The 21,338-nt window shown below is 37.7% G+C and overlaps 1 protein-coding gene across 1 annotated transcript in view; it reads right to left on the bottom strand.

The window, feature by feature from the left end:
• Positions 1-21,338, bottom strand: part of LOC135710239 (neural-cadherin-like) — a 1,396,020-nt gene that overhangs the window by 1,147,680 nt on the left and 227,002 nt on the right. The gene's annotated exons all lie outside the window — the stretch shown is intronic.

The following is a 21,338-nucleotide window of genomic DNA, read 5'->3' on the forward strand; positions in this document are numbered from 1 at the left end:
CATGATTTGGACTTGTAGAATTAGGGTAGGGTTGATTTATGAAAATTTTTCGGAGACATGATTTTACATGTGGAAAATGATTAATGGAACTAATAAAGTAAAATATAAAAGATCAGCATTTTTCGAGGACATGTTACTCATTCATATTAAGAGTTTTATAAAAGCGTTTTCTTGAAAGCGTCTTCACTGAAAACCAATCTCACTAAGAGGGTGAATCTCGTTTACTCATTTGAATGGGAAATTTCTAAAAGCATTTTCTGTGTTAGGATCAATTCAATGAGTGTTCTGTAGATTATTTCTAGAATTTTATAAAGAAGATTTCAAGGGACTTCCGAAGAGAATCTCAAATTTATATTAGAGGAATTTTGAAAAGAACTCCATAAGTGAAAACAACTTTATGATGGAGATTTTGAAAGAAACTTCTAATTGAGATTGGATATATATTTTTTATAACATAAAATCTCAAATCACATAAAATTGAGAATACAGTAATTGGGTTCTTTAATGGTATTGAGGTAAATACATACTTGTAATCAGCATTTAAAATGAAACTCACACCCAAAATTTCATCAATTTTGGTACACTGGAACAATTTAAAAATACGTATGATTACATTTGAAAAAATCACCTCATAGCACCTATCGGTGTCACTTTGTATGGGAACAAGCTATCAGTTTGTTAGTTTAGTGTCAAACGGTGAAGTTATTATTGTGCTTTAAATCTTAATACATTTTTAAAAATTTAAGAACCCAATTATTCGATTTTGCTAGCATCCTTTCGGAAATATTTTCAAATGTTCTGCGCACACAATGTATGTACTTTGCATGATGATGAGCATAAGCATGAGATCAGCTGTAATTACACAGAGAACCACAGTTGCTTGGGACTAGCAACCATTCTCAATGTGTTAAAACTGGTGAACTAAAACTTGGTAATACAAGTGGCGGTCACGTCTGAATACTGACCAAGAAAGGAATGGGTAGGAATATATTGACGTAATACTCGCTTTAATGAACGCCGAGAACACCAAAAATCATTGGGATGTTGGATAAAAGGGATGGGATCGCAGCAGGATTCATTTTGGTAAACGATATGCAGAATTGATGTCCTAACGATTCAATAGCATGAAAGCTTGGGTTTGAATCCACGGTGTTCTGCCCTGTAAGCAAAATCGGACGCCACAAGGCCACTGATCTTCTTATATCACAAAACAATTTTGATCAAGTTTCCGTTCAACTTGTTGTTATTAGGTTTCGATCCCGGTGGTGACCTTACCGACGATAACAACAATTGCTCTTGAGAAGGATTTTATATGGATTTACAATCAAAACGTTTTTCCTAAATCTCAAGTATTACTTCTTTTGCGTACCCGTTCCTGCAATCAAATTTCATTGTGCATATTATGAAAAATCTGTTTAAACTATAACTCTATAATGTGAATAAGTTTGGGATCGAATCCATTATTTTCTGCTAAGCAAACAAAATCGGTCGCCTCTAGGCCACCGAGCTCCTTATTTCACGAAACAATTTCAACCAACTTCCTGTTCTACTTGCGGTTACTACGATACCAACAACTCTTGAGACGGAAGTGTTTAAAATTTCTGATCGTTTCGTCTTTCCTAAAACAAAAAAATAATATTTTACGTACTCTTTCCTCGAACAGAATTTCAATAAGCTTAATCGCATGTTAAGAATAAATTCAATTTACACTAAACCTCTATAATGTGAAGGAGCTTATTTGTTATGCTATATTATTGAGATTTTTAGCCAGTTGGCGAAGGTACTTGAGATTTAACCCATGATTTTCTGCTCAATAAGCAAAATTGGTCGCCACTAGGCCACCGAGCTATTCATTTCATAAAACAATTACGATAAAGTTCCCGTTCAACTTGCTGTTACAAGACCTCACACCTCAACACGTCTTAAACAGACGATCTTCTATTCATTAATCAACGGCGCCGGTGGTGTAGTGGTAGGCGTGATTACCTCTCACCCCAGCAGGACTGGGTTCAATCCCAGTCGGCGCCGCCGGGATGTTCTGAGGCATAAAATCTCTGATCACGCCTTCCTTCGGATGGGAAGTAAAGCTGTTGGTACCCGGTTCATGAGTTGATGGGTCGATAGGTAGGGTCCAGGTGTTAGAGCTGCCTTCCTGGCACGTCGGTAGCATTGGTGCTCAGCACGGAAAACAAGATCGACGGAAAAAAACAAACCAAAGGAAAAAAAAATTCAGTCATCAAAAGTGGCAGCCACCCAGCTAGCCGTGCTCGTCAATTAACTTTTTGAGACGTTATTTAGTAAAAATAAAATTAAATTTAACCATATAGCTGGAGAGGATCTCATTCAAATGATCTGTAACTAGCCAGCCTCCTAATGTTCCATTTGCTTAAAATCAATCGCTTTTCCAAATATACCGCCATATTGCGGCTTCTATCAAAAACCATGAAAACCATAAAAAAAAAAAAATCAAATACTATCATTTTATTTTCAATACACAATCTCGATTTTTTAATATTTTTTTTCTTATTACTTTTCATTTGATATTTTGATCTTTGGAATTGACCCAGTGGTTCAAAAGCTATAAATTTAAAAAAATGTAATTTTAGAAAAAAGTCATTTTTGAAAAAAAATTATTTTTTGGACCACCCTTATGACAAAATAAAACAATTCCGGTCTAATATTTTGCAATCAGGAACAAAACTACCAATTTTTATGAAATCCTGAGAATCACTATGTCGTTTTGCTATAGAATGGCTGTATATGTATTAAAAAAAGTTAAATATCAAAAATTCACGTGCAAAAGCATCCAATAATAAAGAAGATCAACGCTAATAAATATTTCAAACTTCCAAACACCCCTCGAATTGCGATTTAGGCCTTAATTAAAGAGATACACGCAAGTAAAATTTTTGAACTACCAAACACTCCTCAAATCGTGATTTAGGCCTGAATCGATTTCAAACTCCTTAACACCCCGAAGGCCTCGTTGTCCTCTGCTGTCCGAAGAAGTCGTCTCCAATCTACTCGATCCATGGCCACACTTCACCAGCCTCTTAGTCTGCGAAGGGTCCACAGGTCGCCTTCTTAACCTATCGCAGCTCAAGAAGTCGAGCGATTTGCATATCCATGTTCCGAGTTTCCAATCGTAGTCCTTATTTCGTCGCGTATGTCTGTGCCGATTGTTCCGATTCGTATTTCTTTCTTCGGTATCTGCAACTTTTTTTAAGGCGGCTTGTTGAGCCTGCCCCAGCCCCCTGTTTCACCGGCGAACCATCGTGCACAGCTCTGTTTAGAGCCCCACGCTGGCCGGTGGACGGTGATCAGCCGCTCCTAACATGCAGAACAGACGCCGTTTTGAGCCGCACCTTCATGGTGAAGTTACGCTCGGGTTTGGTGAAGCATTTCTTCTATCACCGTACTATGGTTACCGCGCCAGTGTTCGCGTCAACATTTCCCAGACCAGGATTGGGTGATCTTGGACCGATTTTTGAGAGATCAATCTTGTTCATCTCGATTTTAGGATCGATTTTGTGTTTATTAAAAAATCGTGAAAAGCGATTTTTCTGCTTGATCTGTTCGATCTTCTAAGAAACAAATGAATGAAATTGTTTTTCCAATTTGTATCAATATATAGTTTTGTTTTCACGCCAAACCATTTGGAAAATTTAATGAACATAACCTAAAAATCTGCTTCACCATAGTCGCTCCTAATGTTATATAAAATAGGTGACAACAAAGACGAGTTGTTCCACGTTACCAAGCTAATATTCCATGATATGGGGTTATGATGACTGCCGTCACATTTCTTTTTTCTTTTTTTTTCAATTGAACTTGACAATTGAAAGCATTTGTGGTATTGATTCTATTGCTGATTCTTTGATTCCAAAAAAATTTTACCCGTCTCCAATTGATGCCTGTACCATTTTTTCCCAGGGAAGTCGACATTTTTTCAAACGAACATATTCCTAGACCGGACCGGAAATCGATCCCAGCAATCTCCAGCATGGTCTTGCTTTGTAGCTTCGCTGTTACCGACTGAGCTACTTAAGGAAGGCCTCAAAAAAGATCGATCCAGCAAAGATCTATTCTTTTGTACCGATGTATTAGATGGATCGATTCTAGTGCCGTAAATAAAATCGATCCGTTGAGATCGCCCTGAAGATCGTTCTACCCTAGCCCAGGCTACGCCACCCAGCTGTATCAATGTTACAGCTGGTAGTCTTTTGTTATCATATGACTCTGGGAGGCGTGATGTAGGACCAGAGCTAGTTATTCCGCTCATTCCAGGTTGTCAACTCACAATTTTGAAGCCCAATTTAACCAAAGAGATAATTTTGATTAAAGATTTCGATCGCCTAAACACCTTTTAAATCGCGATTTAAGCCTTCGTTAAGCTTTTCTCATACCAATAACCATAACAAAGACCTTAACGACGTGTTCGGGCTATCATGCAATCCCATTCGTGGGATAGTTCTACGATCCGGGTTTGCGTTTATTATGGTATTTGTTTATTATGGTTAGCTCAGACTGATAACACAATGGATGCTACTCCGTGATGGATCACAATCAGTGAAATTGCACAATGAATCAACTGTATGACTGACTGGGAGTGGCCGTTCATTCTCACTGTATAATGTTCAGTAGAGTGATGCAAAATTTGAAATTTTCGCTCCACAGTGCTCAAACGGTTACAAATTGGGCCCTGATTATCCTCCCAAAATTTGAACTCATTTAGTGAGAAACTGACTTGGCCCAAACCATTTGAAGATTATATGGAAATTATTATGGGAAAAAAAACTTGTTGTTCATTGTCTTCTAGCTTTTTCACGTATTGTACTGTTAACAAATACTATTGCTATTCTGATGGGAATTTTTATCAGCTACAACTTTGCAGAAAATTGTTTTTCAACCAAACGTCAAATTAAATAGTTATTAATTGTTTAAGAGATTGATAATCTTATGGCAAGATTAATCAACTGTATTGTGGGCAACACTGTATTCTGCAGTGTGACATAGTAGCCATGAACACCAATGTTGCCTGCTGAACAGTTGAATGAGCATAATAATAAGACATCAGTGACTTGAATCCTTAATAATTTTTGTTCCTTACATTTGATCGAAATGTGGTCTTGAACAAAGTTGTAGCTGAGAAAAATTTCAACAAGCTCAGTTATCAGTTTTTAAAGTAGAGTGATGTGGTGAATTTTGAGATAGATATGAACCGAAATTATAGTTTCTCCAGAGTATTTCCCATTTAAACTTCAAATGGTTTGTGCCAAGTCAGTTTCTTACTAAATGATTCCAAATTTTGGGAGGATAATCAGGGTTTGAACACTGTGGAGCACAAATTTCAAATTTTGCATCAGTCCAATCTGCACTGATTCCAAATACTTAAGGATCAATCAAGGTGCCCGCCACGTCCTTGCAATCAGGTAGGAATGAGAAGGGAATGTTAGAGCGTGATCTTTACTGTAATAGTGACCGAATATACCTCTGCATTCCCACGGGAAGGAAATCTTGTTGGAGGGTTAGGTTTGCATGATCAGGATGATGTGATTATAGTTTTGACGCAACGTATTGTTATGTTTCTGAAATATAAAATTAGTTTTAAATAAATAAGTATAATCAAATTTGTAGTTCTGCTCCCTATCGCAAAACACCAGTTCCGAATTCCCCCATCCTGTCATAAGGACGACCACCTCCATTGTAGGGTGGTCCCAAAAATCGACTCCCCAAGGCCCGACCTCAAAGATCAAAACATTTAATGAAAGGTAACCAAAAATACTTTAAAAAACTATTAGGGGAAATGGCTCTAATGTTGACCAATGGATCTAAGATTGGGCTAATCGCTAAAAATCTGCTATTTTTTTTTGTTTTGTTTATTAATTTATTTGATAAGGCTCAACCGAATTAACTTTACAGAGCCGAGGATTCTTGGTCACTATACAATACATCTTAAAACTATAGTCAAAAGGTACAACACAATAAATACTTTATCTTCCGCTATCCAAAAAGCCTCCTCCATCAGAACTGGAGCCGCTTCCAGTGGTTTCATTGTATGGCAAATTGTTGTACGCCAACGAGGGTCAGAGCGCGTCCATTGCAGCAATGGACGCAAAACGTGGTCAGCACTCACACACTCATCACGAAACGGTTGCTTTCCAAAGTCGACGACGCATCGACCGAAAGAACTGCTGATGAAGAACAATGAGGAGGACCACACAATGGTTGCTGCCGAGAAAACAGACGATCGCGTAGCACACATCGAGAGTGGCCTGCTTTTGTCGACAGCCGAGTGAACACTGTAAAAATCTGCTATTTACCAACTTTATCTAGATGAACGCATCAGTGCACTATGGGGCGGCTCCATACAAAGTGGTGGCCAAAAATATTTTATTGGTTTTTCCGCACTTTTTGATGGTATTGTAAGTTAAGCATAAAATTAGTCATATTTATGTATTTTCATCGCATCCGGAAGGTGTAACTAGTATTAAACCCAGTAATGAGCTACTTATTCCTGAACAATAAACTTGAAAGTTTGTTTTTAATTTTAGGGACAGTTCAAATGCAAATCAAAACTATAATAAGGTTGCTGTGCATAAGATTAAATAGAAAAGGTGGAAGTGGAACCCCCCCCCCCCCTTCCTAGCCAAGACCTGACCCCTCCCCCATTTTTTTATATATGTGATATAAGAGTATTGTTTTACCAATCAGGTATTTTGATGAAGAATTATTTGTCTATCGAACCTCCCTATTTTTTCCGTCCAAATCTCGCCTTTAGCATCATAAGGGCGTATCTGCATTGATCGATTTTCTCTTTCGTTAATAACTTGGCCAAACCGAAACCGATCGACGCAATTTTTGGACAGTGGCAAGATGTTATGATCAGTGCTGCGATTTGTCATTTTCATTGAGAAAACTTCAGTGGATATAGACAAAATTCATTTCAGCAGCAACACTGATAGGACTGAAAATCAAAATTTCCTTTGTCAAAATCTCACTCTTTTCTTTGTCAGTGACAAAGATTCCCTTGGTGAAAAAACTGTGAATTTGCGCATTCTGTGTCACATAATTGTTCTCCAGGCTGATAATGATGATGATTCGTATTCACTTTGATGGTTCTATGTAACTGTTTTGCTAAATTAATTTGATTTCGATAGTAATTCAGCAAATGAAAAAACTGTACATCGTCGTCACTGATAGTAATATCACTGACAATTGATATTGATTGCTACTGATGGTGACTCTCTGCTGAAATGAGTGACCAGGGTTGTTTTGTTATTATCAGTTTTTAGTGTCGAAATTTTACAGCACTGGTTATGATCCTTTTCCGTCAGTAAAAAAATCACGTCGATCGGCTTCGATTTGGTCAAGTTATTAACAAAAGAGAAAATCGATGAAGACAAATCGATCAATGCAGTCATGCCGTTATGATACTCAAGGCGAGAAATAAATCATTAAAGCTAGTCGAAAGGATTATTTTTTTTACTATGTTTCCATTATTTTTACTGAACACATATCAACATCGTTAACTAAGTTGAACTACATTTTTTATACTGCAGGGATGAATATACTACAAAATAAAACATAATTTTCTTTGACTAATTGTCATAATAACATTTATTTAATAACTTTCTCTTATAACTAAATTAAATTCACAAGTAATTCTACTCATTTTCTACATTTTCATCAAGACCAAAATCATCATCCAGTTGTTCAACATCATCCATTAATGCATCTAGTGCATTGCCTTCAGTGTTAATATTTTCAGAGCTGTCAAGATCTTCGAATACTAAAAGTGATTTCACAACATCTGGATATTCAAGTGATAGCTGCGTTCGGATTCTATTACCTAGATTTATTGAACTTATCAAAGGATCAGATGAGTTCATAGCTCGAATAAAGACGTCATGTAGATTATCAACTCGTGACCTTCTCCTAGCATGATGGGTACGACATTTTTTAAGTAGTTTATGTTGGCACTCTGCTGCTTCCTCAGCTAACATGCCAAGAGGAGCAGGTGAATGGATTATTATGCTTCCAGCGTGAGCGAGTACTTTATGCACTGTTGCTGGAATTTTATACCAATCATACAAATTAAGATACCGCCGATATGTTTCCTTACAATAGTCATCCATTTTTTAGGATTGATCGGGTCTTGGCAATTGATTACTATTAAAATATTACGGAATCTAATAATAAGCACTTCGTCGATATCCAAAACTTTGGAAAGTAATTCAGGAGTTGAAAATGCTTTTCGACACACATTTCCTGTTGTACTGGTCCCAGCTCCGCCTGCCCAGGGTTGATCAACTCGTACTCGGAACGCTTCGTACATTTTTTGAGTAACGAGTTTTTTTCCGTTCAAGATATTTGGCCTTTAAATCCTTCGTGATCTTCCACGTTTTAATTTCCATCCTATAGGAAGTATGTAATAAACACTCAAAAAATCGCATCCAAGCGTGCAGTGGAGATATGCCATAATGCAGAGCATCTTCGTTCGAATCGTATCCTGCTTCAAACTTCTGTAAAGTATAAACTAAAACATTGTTCAGAGTTGGTTGGAAATGCTAACATGAAGCTTTAGTGTGATGATTTATTAGCTAGAAAATGATCTTTAGAAGAATGTAGGTGGATAGTTCCGTTAGAGTACGGCAGTATGAAAAATTGAATAGAAGTTGAAAATGAGCGAAGGGCCATTAAAGCGACAGTTTTCAAGATGACGCACATTTTTGCCTAGCCCGTACGATGTACGCGGGGACTTGAAGTATGTCTCCAAGTCCACAGGCCCTGTGGACTTGGAGACATACTTCAAGTCCCCGCGTACATCGTACGGGCTAGGCAAAAATGTGCGTCATCTTGAAAACTGTCGCTTTAATGGCCCTTCGCTCATTTTCAACTTCTATTCAATTTTTCATACTGCCGTACTCTAACGGAACTATCCACCTACATTCTTCTAAAGATCATTTTCTAGCTAATAAATCATCACACTAAAGCTTCATGTTAGCATTTCCAACCAACTCTGAAAATCGTTAACTTCGCGTATGAAGTAACATAAAAAACACTTTGAATGAATAAAACATTGTTATTTTTATGGCCCTTAAAATTTGAAAAAAAAATATTACCTCTATATCACTCATTGCATTCGGAGTAGCTCCACAAATTGGACAGTTGGACATGGAAGAAGTATCAGTTACATAATTAAGAACTTTGCCGTCGATCATACTCATAACGAAAATAAAATCAACCAAAACATATTCACCATTCGATAATTGGATTTTTACTGGAACAAGCTGACTTATTTGATTTTCAATATATCTCTTGGTATTAAGCACCATCTCTTTTGACTCTTTGATAAATTCCAGCATAATTGGCCTACAGAACCGAATGCTTTGGGGTGTTAAATTATGCCACAAAATGTTTTTCTTGTTGTTCTTATAATAAAGTTGTATAGGAGTAGTTGTCACTGAAAAGACGTCACTGTCATCTTTTTGATTTGGCGTTGATAGCGCTTGGTTGTATTGTGAATAGCCTGTTGAGCCATCCATACCCAAGCTTTTTTTTTTTTTTTTTTTTTTTTTTTTTTTTTTTTTTTTTTTTTTTATTTGTTCCAAATTCAAAATAAATTACATTTCATTTTAACCTAGGTGCTCCAGTTACTGCAGTAACGTACCAGCCTTAATTGTTATGATATATATCTAAGTGTTTTTACATTGTTCATGTCTTGACAATTAAGTATTTTAAACAGGTTTTTTAACCTGCATGTCAGTATAACAATTGATATCTTAAAACTAAACACTAAAACTAAATCTTATCTAAGTATAAAGAGAATTAATCGTTGAAATTGAGGATTGCAACGATTTTTGTCTGAAATTATTAATTATTTTGTTGGACATTTGTTCTAAAGTCTCAACATTCGAAATTCTATGTACCTCGGTAGTACAGTACCAGGGAGGCAACTTCAAAATCATTTTCAGAACTTTGTTCTGAATCCTTTGAAGTGCTTTTTTCCTGGTAGTACAACAATAAGACCATATTGGCACAGCGTAAAGCATGGCCGGTCTAAAAATTTGTTTAAATATTAGAAGTTTATTCGTCAGGCAAAGTTTGGATTTCCTGTTTATAAGAGGATACAAACATTTAATATATTTGTTACATTTAGCTTGAATGCCCTCAATGTGATCTTTAAAAGTTAATTTTTGGTCAAGTATTAATCCAAGATATTTCACTTGGTTTGACCAGGAAATTGGAACTCCGTTCATAGTGACTATGTGACTACTACTAGGTTTCAAAAACGAAGCTCTAGGCTTGTGTGGAAATATTATAAGTTGAGTTTTGGAAGCGTTGGGAGAAATCTTCCATTTTTGTAAATAAGAAGAGAAAATATCTAAACTTTTCTGCAGTCTGCTGCAAATAACACGAAGACTTCTTCCTTTAGCGGAAATGCCTGTGTCATCAGCGAACAAAGATTTGTGGCAACCCTGAGGCAAATCAGGGAGGTCCGAAGTGAAAATGTTATACACTATAGGCCCAAGAATGCTACCCTGAGGAACTCCTGCTCTAACAGGTAGTCGATTAGATTTGGAATTTTGATAATTTACCTGCAGAGTTCTGTCAGTTAAATAATTTTGAACTAATTTCATAATATAAAGTGGAAAATTAAACTTTTTCAATTTAGCAATCAAACCTTCATGCCAAACACTGTCGAATGCTTTTTCTATGTCTAGAAGAGCAACTCCAGTTGAGTGGCCTTCCGATTTGTTTGAACGAATTAAATTGGTAACTCTTAAGAGTTGATGAGTAGTTGAATGCCCATGGCGAAATCCAAACTGCTCATCTGCAAAAATTGAGTTTGTATTGATGTGAAGCATCATTCTATTCAAAATTATCTTTTCAAAAAGTTTACTTATTGAAGAAAGCAAACTTATTGGGCGGTAGCTAGAAGCTTCAGCCGGATGTTTATCCGGCTTCAAAATTGGAACAACTTTTGCATTTTTCCATTTATCAGGAAAGTATGCCAAATGAAAACATCTGTTAAATAATTTTACCAAGAAAGACAGGTACTCTCTGGGAGTTTTTTGATGAGGATATAGAAAATTCCATCATCACCTGGAGCTTTCATATTTTGAAACTTTTTAGTTATAGACCTTACTTCGTCCAAATCAGTCCCCCACGAATCATCAAAAATATTTTCCCGAGAGAAAATATTCAGATAATCTCGAGCAACCTGATTCTCAATAGGACTAGTAAGACCCAAACTGAAATTATGGGAACTCTCGAATTGCTTAGCAAGTTTCTGAGCTTTTTCCAAATTTGTGATCAAAATTTTACCACCTTCTTTAAGCGCTGGAATAGGCTTTTGAGGTTTTTTCAAAACTTTTGTGAGTTTCCAAAAGGGTTTGGAACTCGGGTCTAATTTAGAAATATTATTTTCAAAAGATCGATACCCCAGCTGCTTAAAAGCACTAGCTCTGTGTCATCGTTGATATTCATTTGTTGGACGATTTCCGCATCGATGATTTGAATGATTCTTTCTGTTGTATGATTCATGAGTGCCTGTAATTTTACCTGAAAAGAAAGAAACATTTAAAGTTGGTGTACTGGAAAAATATGTGGATATTTATGTCTACCTGAATTTTTGATGATGACTCTTCGATTGACTCGGCTGAAGGTGAGCATACTTTTTTCATACTCTTAATTATATTGTAGCTCGGAAATCTTGATGGGTTCTTTTTCAGTGTTTGCTCATAAGCATATTTAGAAAAATCGCAGTCTAAAAAATATTCGAACGCCTCTTCAGGTGACATGCGAATCTTTGAGAGTCGTAAACATTTTAAATGCACTTTCTCGATTTTTGAGAACATGGCCAATAGAGTGATGCAAAATTTGAAATTTTCGCTCCACAATACTTAAACGATTCCAAATCGGATCCTGACTAACCTCTCAAAATTTGAACCCATTTGGTGAGAAACTGAGATGGCACAAACCATTTGAAGTTTGTATGGGAATTACTACGGTAAAACCAAGATTTTTGTTCATGTCTATCTAATAATTCACCATATCGGTCTGCTTCTAAACCTTTCAACTGTACTTGTAGGAAATTTTCCAAGCTACAACTTTGCTCAAGACCACTTTTTGATTAAATGCAAGGATCGAAAGTTATCAATTGTTCAATGCACTGATGTCTTATGATCATGCTCAATCAACTGCTCAGCAGGCAACATTGGTGTTTCTTGGGCGTTGAATAGGACACAAAAATCATGGCTACTATGTCACACTGCAAAATACAGTGTTGCCTACAGAGCAGCTGCTTGATCATGTCATAAGTTTACCATTCTCTTAAATATTTAATAACTTTTTGTCTCGTTTTACATAGAAACGATCTTCAGCAAAGTTGTAGCTGAGAAAATTTTCTATGAGAATGGCTATCGAACTGTTTCGCAGCTCAATATGGAAAAAGACTAGAAGGCAATGAACAAAAAGTTGAGATTTCCCATAGTAATTTACATTTAAACTTCAAATGGTTTGTGCGAAGTCTGTTTCTAACCAAATGAGTTGTAACTTTTGGAGGCTAATCAGGACCCGATTTGAAACCATTTAAGCACTGTGGAGCGAAAAAGTCAAATTTTGCATCAGTCTAATGGCCAATCAAATTCACCATATTTTAATCCCCATGTTTATACGCAATTTGTCTTGTGAGTAAAAGAGCCCTTTCTATAGTGCCAACATTACCGCCAAATATTTCAACGGTTTTCCTTCGCTTACTTCTATCACTAAGCTCATCAAACTGTTTTTGTGGACGTCCGCGTCCATCATGGCCAGTTGACGTTGAAGGTGTTTCTGCGATGTACTCTGCAAGTTCCAAATGACTATCGAGCCAATCCTTATTGTATTTCTCAAAGCGCTCTTGTAGGCGATGAGCCTTTTGCCACGCATTGTAAAAATGTTGTGCTACGTACTTCAACTTTTTAAGAAGTTGTTCTTCTTTGGCAAGATCAATATTATATTTTTTTTCTTGTTATATTCAAATGCTTTTGTTGCATTGACTACTTGAGATTCTTTTGGATCAAAAAGTAACACGATGCTCCTATGATCCATATTATCACAAACAATTGTTTTCAGATTTTCGATTAAACTACTGCACAATATTGTTGCTAGCACACACACGTTGTTAGCGTTAAAGCCGAAAACAAACTCATGATTTGAAAATATTGTCCTCGTCTTTTAAATGCAAGTAGGTAACATCAATAATAGTTTTACCTAAGTTTAGTGGGTAGAAATTGTAAAATGGCACTCGAATTTAGGTAATTTCCTTTTGGTGGTGGTCTTTCTTTTTCCGTTGGTTATTATGTATTGAAAATATCAAAAGGTTATCGTGAAAACATTGAAAACTTTTTAGTCCAGTTGGGTAGATACGGTTTCTATATGTTATGATAATTTTCGGTCTGTTTTTACCCATTTTTAACAACAATAATAATTAAGTGTGTAACATTTTTAAGACCAAATTTGACATTTAACAATTAAAAAAAATCATTTTTACGACTTTGTGCCAAAATGACGCTCATACGCAGCTATACGCAGCTGGATTCTTGTTCCGCAGATAGTATAGACCCTAAACTAAAACGTAGTGGTGATCTCTTGAGACTGCTCGGCCCTGCTCGTTAGATATAGTCCAACTTAGGCAAAAAAACATTTTTTTTCAATAATTGCCCATTTTTAACCAATTTTAATTAACCTTGTAACCTTATCAACATACCCAAGTAAAGTTTAGACAATTAGCTTTCCAACGGTGTATTAAATTCAATGTTTAGACCGTTATTCGCTGAGAAAATTGCATTTGTTTACAATTTTCACAATTTTCCTAAGTCTGATGTCTGTGGCGCAATGAGTTTTCATCACAGAGGGCTGAAATTTTGGACATTCTAGGTTTGAACTACCTGGCTATCAAATGGTTTACAAGATACGTCATTCAAAGCAAGTCAATTTTTCGATTTTTGGCCACCACTTTCCCCATAGTGCAGTGGGACGGTTCTCATGAATATTTTTGGTCGCTATTGAGGATTTAGCCGGTTACTGAATTTTTGTATGGGCCCAAATTAGGGGAATTAAGGCCGACATTACATTCATTTCCCCTATATAAAAAATGGGGTTTTGTATTGTAAAACAATGATTGTATTTGTCGAGATTATGGACTGGACGAGGAAACGGCAAAAAAGGTACAAAGAGGAAGCCAAGTGCTTGGCTCTGGAATACATAAGAGAACGAAGAAAGGAAAGATTTTCAGCCGAAAAAAATAGAAGATCAACTCTCAGAACTCGTTAAAAATGCAACTCTGCTCAGATTGAATTATTCAGCGTGACTTGACTCCAAACATTTTACAAGGCGCTTAATCAACTAAACGAAATGGAAAAACAATAAATAAATATTCAGGTGATGCTTTAATTTGCATACAATTGATGAAAGAAAGGTTTAAAAACAATTGAAATTACTTAACAGGGTAAAACTCAAAATGAAAACAGACGAGATCTGCATTTCTTTGGACGAAGATTTCCTAACATAATCAAAACGCAATCATCGTCTATATTCCCACATGAATACATCACATGACCATTCACTGAACATCCACTGTAAGTTCCAGCGGCCATTATGAAGTAACATTGCTCACATTACATCAAACACAAGCACGCGAAAAACAAACGCACTCGGCACTCATCCATCACCGGCACTGAAAGCTCAAAACTTCTAACGAAAAACAAATGGTAGGTCTTAGGTACCATGCAAACACACAGCACTCGTTATTTGCGTACCAACATTTGTACGTCCAAGCCTGAGACTTACAACCACGGTTGAAACGATAAATGAACTGGCTTTGATGCCTTCGTTGGAGAGTCAGCTCAACTAACCATTCCTGTCCACGACGAAAATGCAATAATCCTGATCCATGTTGCTGTTTAGCTGCTAGCCAACAGATTACAAAGTCAACTAGTGCAGTATTTCGTCACCTTCCTCAACCTAAGGAATTAATTCCGGAAGTTCCGTGAGCCTGTCATCGTTTCCACCGAGAAAGCCCTAGTTTGATTGCTTTTGATGTATCTTTCTGGTACACATTCCGAGTATCATCATCGGTTTTATCGAGGTGTTTATAGTCCAAGCCAAGATCATTGTCTTGAGTCCCAACGACTTGAGATACTCGCGAAAGAGACATGCATCCCGATAGATGGATTAATCCATTTTTTTTTAGCCGTTGTCAATGCGTTGAGAATGAAAACAAGTTGCAAGCTTTCCTCTGTGTGGGTTGTTATTGTGACAGCAGCCGAGAGGAGAAGACACGATGCGCGGAAAACATTCCGAATAGCGTCAAATTGAAATTTATTGTCGGAGCCGGAGTCGCAGTGACTTTTTTCCCGGGTGTCTCACCCTTCCATGTGCCCTCGTCCTCGTCCTGCTATGGGACCTTCCTGGCTTTCGCGCGGTTGAGGGATGCGGGTAATACTTTGCTCGGATTGTTTAAATTGATATTTATTGCCCGGGAGAAAAAGTCCTGCATCCCCTGCTGCTCCTGCTGCTGCAATGCAATGTCGCGTTTGGTTGTTACAAACAGCATACCCGGGTAGAATGGGTACCTAGAGCGTGAATCAGAGCCAAGGGGTTGCTTTTCAATTTCGTTGTTTGTTTCATTCGGAAGCAATTTTCCGTGGAGAATATGTTGAGCCCTTCCCTTGAGCGCTGGACGGACGGACGCTTCGATGAGCGAAGTTTGTGCAAGGATCGCGTAATTGAAGATGACTATCGAGTGCATTTAAAAACCAACACGAAACGTAGTTGTTTGTTCATTGGCATGTGCAATAAGTGTGGGAGAGTGGAAAGAAATTGGAATTGACTCTTCAGTCGAATCTTCATACCCCAAAAGGAAACGTAACTGCCTGAAAGCCAATTGAAGATTTCAAAGCCATGATTAGAAACTCAAATGGCAATTACAGCAGCTTTCTTTTAGAAGCGGGTTTACTCGTATAAGCCTAGGACCGATTGTTTGATTTCGTCTAGAACTGGATCCATACGTCTTCTTTATATTCTCCTTATTCTTCTTATTCTTCTTTGTAAAATTTTAAGCTTATTGTATATCTAATATTAGCTTATTGCGTGCTCTCAGCTTAGTGTTCTAGATGCACAGTTATTAATTGAGACCTTTCTATATGACTGTACCATTTTTGCATTAGTATAATTGTGTGCCAAGTACAACCATACTCTATGCCCAGGGAAGTCGAGAAATTTTCCAACCCTAAAAATTCCTAGACCAGACCGGGGATCGAACCCAGCCACCCCCAGCATGGTCTTGATTTGTAGCTGTGCCTTTACCGACTGACTTAAGAGAGGTCCCAATAAGCTAATATGCACTAAGCACGAAGCTTGAAATGCGAATATGAAGATCCTGATAATTAAGCTTATCATCCACGGCTGTAACATTGCAGGTGTCGCCAATGCGGTTCTGAGGACTCAATTCAACTGCTAAAAGCTATGTTTTGTGAATTCTGTGCTGTGTCAATTTCCGAACAGAACAGTTTTGTAATTGCTTTTCATGATCTATTGTCATCTAAAGGCTAAGCTTATGTTGATATTGGAATTTCTGCTGGCCAATGATTAGTTGAGATACGATTAAAACCACAGTCAATAGCTGCTTATTAGACCCAAGTAAGTGACTTGTACCCTGAATACTTCACATCAAATGAGGTCCGTTCACTAATGGTCTTCTTTTGAATAGATCATCAATTCGATAATGGTCAATGTAGTTCTGGGATCTCATTATTCTATTTTTGAATGTTCGATGCGTATAATGTTATCAAGTATGATATTGAATATTGATATGAATTGAATGATATCATCGGGTCACTTCTACGGCAGCATCCGGTACTTGTATGGTTGTTGTCAATGTAATGCTGAACACTAAATATGATCACTAATTATCAAATCGTGAGTTTTGGCTCTGGAGAATAAATGTAACCAAAAATGTTCTTCTTTTGATATGGTTTGATAGGTCGTTTGATTAGTTTTGATTCAAATATGATTTTGACCATGTCCTCGAAGGCACTCGGAACATGTTGAACGAGTTCATATTGGGATCTTGGCTTTCCCAATTTCTCTTTAAATGTATGTTTTTATAATGGTTCACTTTTTACCATTGTATTGTCAACACTCACAGCACTGTCTCTGTTTTGAGACTCTCTGAGAGAGGTAACACGTGGTTTTTTAACGGTTAAACGTGGCAATTTTGAATTTAACCGTTGAAGCTTGATCTCAGACCTTACGTAATAGCAAAAATCAATACGAAACTATCGATTTGAAACTGGCTCACTACTTGACTAGCCTATTGGTCCCAAACAAATCCATTAACGTTCCCCATTCTAGTCAAAATTCTAGCGCTACGCAATGTTTGTTTTGATTCGCTATAAAAGTTTGACAGATAAAATGAGGAGTAAGTGGAATTTCCTATGTTTCGAGGGGCGAATCGATTAGCTTGGGACCGAAGATAGTACCAGAGCTGAGCCAAAAAGTAGAGTTCGTTTCTTTGGGACCTACTAGTCTTAGAGTTACCTCTATGGTAATAGTGTAAAATTGACAGGAAAAGCCCCCTTTTTCGAATGGTGAAGGTTCCGGGAATGCCGATTTTTATTTGTTTTAAAGTTATTCTAACAAAGCTACCGTGTAGAGCAGGATGAGTATAATGTGACAAGAATTATATCATTGCTGAGATCCAGAGACCATATCTGGCCGTTAAGCAGCGCTGGCGTAGAGAGTCTCCCTAGTAGATACCAAGTACACCTCTGTATCTCCACGGATGTCACGGGAAGTACGTTTTTGTTAGTGGGAAGGCTGAAAAACATCTGAATTCACATCGGAAAAAGATGCGATCTTTCAAAGCACGGTAAGCAAGTGAGAACCAACTGAGCAATGTAAAGGAGCTAATGCTAGAACCCACGATCTTCTGCTCAGTATGCAAAAACTGTCACCACTAGGCCACCGAGCCCCTTAAACCATAACATACTTTAACGACAATCATTCAAACCCAAACATAAGAAGCTATTCAAATAAGATGACATCCTCGAAAGCAGTTAACAATATTTAAGAAACCGTTATGTTTTCCTGAACATATATTAAATTTGTCCGTTGCTGAAATTTAGAATATTTGAGAAATTATCTTTGTAATTCATCTGCAAATAGCGTTCAATGTGAAAAATTATAAAAAGAGATACGACGGGAGCAAAAACGACACATGGCGTCATAAAAAAAATACCGATTGAAAATATTGCTCATACCCGAAATCCGGCAGTCTTTCATATTAGAATGATTTAAATTAAATTGTTTGTTATTTTCAGAATTACAGTTTATGTCACTGCACCTGTCTTTTCAAAACTCACGAATAATTACGGAAGCAAATATCTCCCCTATTTGGTGTACTTTAGAGTGCTTTAAGAAAAACTAGTAGTGGTGCCGGTAGTGTAATGGTAAGCACGATTGCCTCTCATCCCAAATGGCTTGGGTTCAATCCGGAATTTTCAGAGGCATACAATCGCTGATCACGCCTTCCTTCGGAAGGGAAGTAAGGCCGTTGGTCCCGGTTTATGAGTTGATGGGTCGATAGGTAGGGTCCAGGTGTGGGAGCTGCCTCCCTGGCGTCGATAGCATTGGTTCTCAGTGCGGAAAACAAGATCGACGGAAAAGAAACCAAGGAAAAAAAAACTACTAAATTGCCATTATTTTATTTATTTTACAATATTACCACGAATTCCATTACCATGAATGATTCACTACCGCAAATACTCCATTGCTCTGAAAATCATAACCTCAATTGACTCAAACCTCGCCCTATGTAGTGCACTGGATATTCGTGCAATATTTACTTACTTACTTAACGATCCTGCGCACCTCCAGGGGTGCAAAGGGCCTTTGTGAAAGATATCCATCCTGGGCGATTACTAGCTTTGGCCTTGACCTGTGCCCAAGTCAAATTTCGGTCAACGTTCTTAATTTAACTGTTTATGCTCCGCCGCCACGAGCCTCTGCGTCTGCCTCTGCTGTAATGTCCTACTGGATTCCAGTCTAGTGCTTGCTTGCAGATTTCGTTTCCACTCCGTCGTAGTGTGTGGCCGACCCACCTCCACTTCCGTTCACGAATGTCTGTCTCTATCGGCTTCTGATGGCCCAAACGATGAAGCTCGGAATTTGAGATCCAATTGTGGGGCCAAGAAGCATGAATTATGTACCGCAGGCATCGGTTGATAAACACCTGCAGCTTCTGAGTGTTCTCCGCTGATACACACCATGTTTCACTGGCATATAACACCACAGACTTCAGAATTTAATTTTGGTCCCTATGCCTGAGAATTGACTGATGGTGAAATATTCAAAATATAAAAAAAAATCTAGTTACAAAATTCATGAAATTACCTAACTCTGAGAATTTTCTTAAGTTTGAGGTGCTTAAATTTGCAAGATCCGGACTGTGATTTCATTCCAAAACTCATGAGCAAACGATCATTGCTTGTTCAAAATCAGTAAGCTTTTAAGGCTGTACCCAAAAATAAGTTGCCTTGACCAAATTGAATGAGTTGTTATTTAATTATTTTGCATAGTTAAAAAAGTGCAGCATGCGCCCTCTAGATAAATTGTCTAGCTACGCCAATGGACAGTGTTCAATGTCCCAAACAAACTTCAATCGCTCTTTGATCAACTCGTTTCCATCCTCTGGACCCATCCCCACCAGACCCATCGAAAGTGTCAGTAATTTATGCTTGGATCATTTGGAACAGCTTTCCGGGATTAAGTGCGTCATTTTGGGAACTATAACAATCGGTGTGTGGGTGTCTACACATATCCAATATTTTGTTTTTTCGCCTGGCGGTGTCACAACTGAACGAACTACAACCACCCAAGCAAACCGATCAGAATAGCATTTAAACGCAAGAAGACCTCAAATAGGACACACACACACGCAAAAAAAAACTCCCGATGGCAGCCGCTCGCGGCATATGCTGAATTTGGAAAAACAAGTGCAAACCGAGAAAACCGCGCCGGAGCAATTTCGTCACTAACCGAGGTGCTGTCGGTATGCGTTGGAAAAACCATAAACCGCAATTGTCACTTCCGAAAACAGCAGAAGTGAGGTTCACGGGGCGGCGTTTGGCCGCACGAGCAAAAATACGCTTCAAGGGGAAAGATGGAATATTAGACTGGCCCACAAAAAAAAAAAGTTCTAATTTTCCTTCATATTCGCTTTTGAAGGTAGATGAGCATTTTGTATATGCAAATTTCAACCAAATCTCCTATATGAACATCAAACCAAAAGCACCAGCGCGTGTAACGTCAAAAGAGCTGAAACGTTCAGATAGTGATTATCGCACCAAAAGGAGACACACATCTAAGGGTTGGCCCGTTGAAAAAAATTATAATTTTTTTTACGTAAGACTACGTCTGTGATTTCTCTATCGAGGTACACTTTGTGTACACCAAAAATCAAACCTGAAACAAAATTGTGAAATATTTTGAACGTTAATAACTCAGCTGCCCCTGGTTCAATTTCTATAATTGTATCACCAATCGATCAGAAATATGACTACACATTGATAACAATGCTGCCGAATGTTGATTTTCAACAATAAACTATTGAAAAAGTGGTAAATGTCCAGCATTGTCAAAAAGCGTCGAATCAACTTACAAATCCACCAATTACGTACATGCATATGCTGCTTCCCCAACACAGTCATCAGAGAATCATTCCTAGACGAAACATGTTGATGTAGCATTACGACGAGGTTCGGTAGTTCAGTGGTTACCGTTTCTGCTTACTGAGCAGAAGGAAGGGAGTTCAATCCCAGGCCTGTTCCCTTCCTTGCAATTTTTCACTTTGCCTTATTCTATCCCCACTAGATTTAAATAAAAACAAATTCTGCTTTAACCGGATCGCATCACTTACCACAGTGAATCATGATCTAAATCATATGATCACTAACATAACTATCCTTCGCGAGGCAGCCGTGTGAGGTATTCTAGGTCTTAAGTAACAACCTGACGTCGAACTAATTATCCTTCCATCCCCAAAAGACCGTGAGGACGTGGCCGGCGCTGTGAATTGATCTATAGATTGAATGCTTGTACATTGAAGATCGAAAGCTTATTCCATGCACAATCCATGTAGGTCTCTGTGCAAGTGATTTAGTTCAGATCATTCACGGAGGAGCAACTACCAAGTGCACGGTCAGATAACGTTAACTCGACGGCAAACACATTCATTGATACCATTTTTGTTGTGGATGATAAAAGAGCATAGCAGAAATAGTGCGATA

The sequence above is a fragment of the Ochlerotatus camptorhynchus genome, unplaced genomic scaffold (assembly GCF_037179485.1).
Source record: "Ochlerotatus camptorhynchus isolate MF236.1 unplaced genomic scaffold, CSIRO-AGI_Acam_v1.1 ptg000372l, whole genome shotgun sequence".
In the NCBI taxonomy this organism is placed as follows: Eukaryota; Metazoa; Arthropoda; class Insecta; order Diptera; family Culicidae; genus Ochlerotatus; species Ochlerotatus camptorhynchus.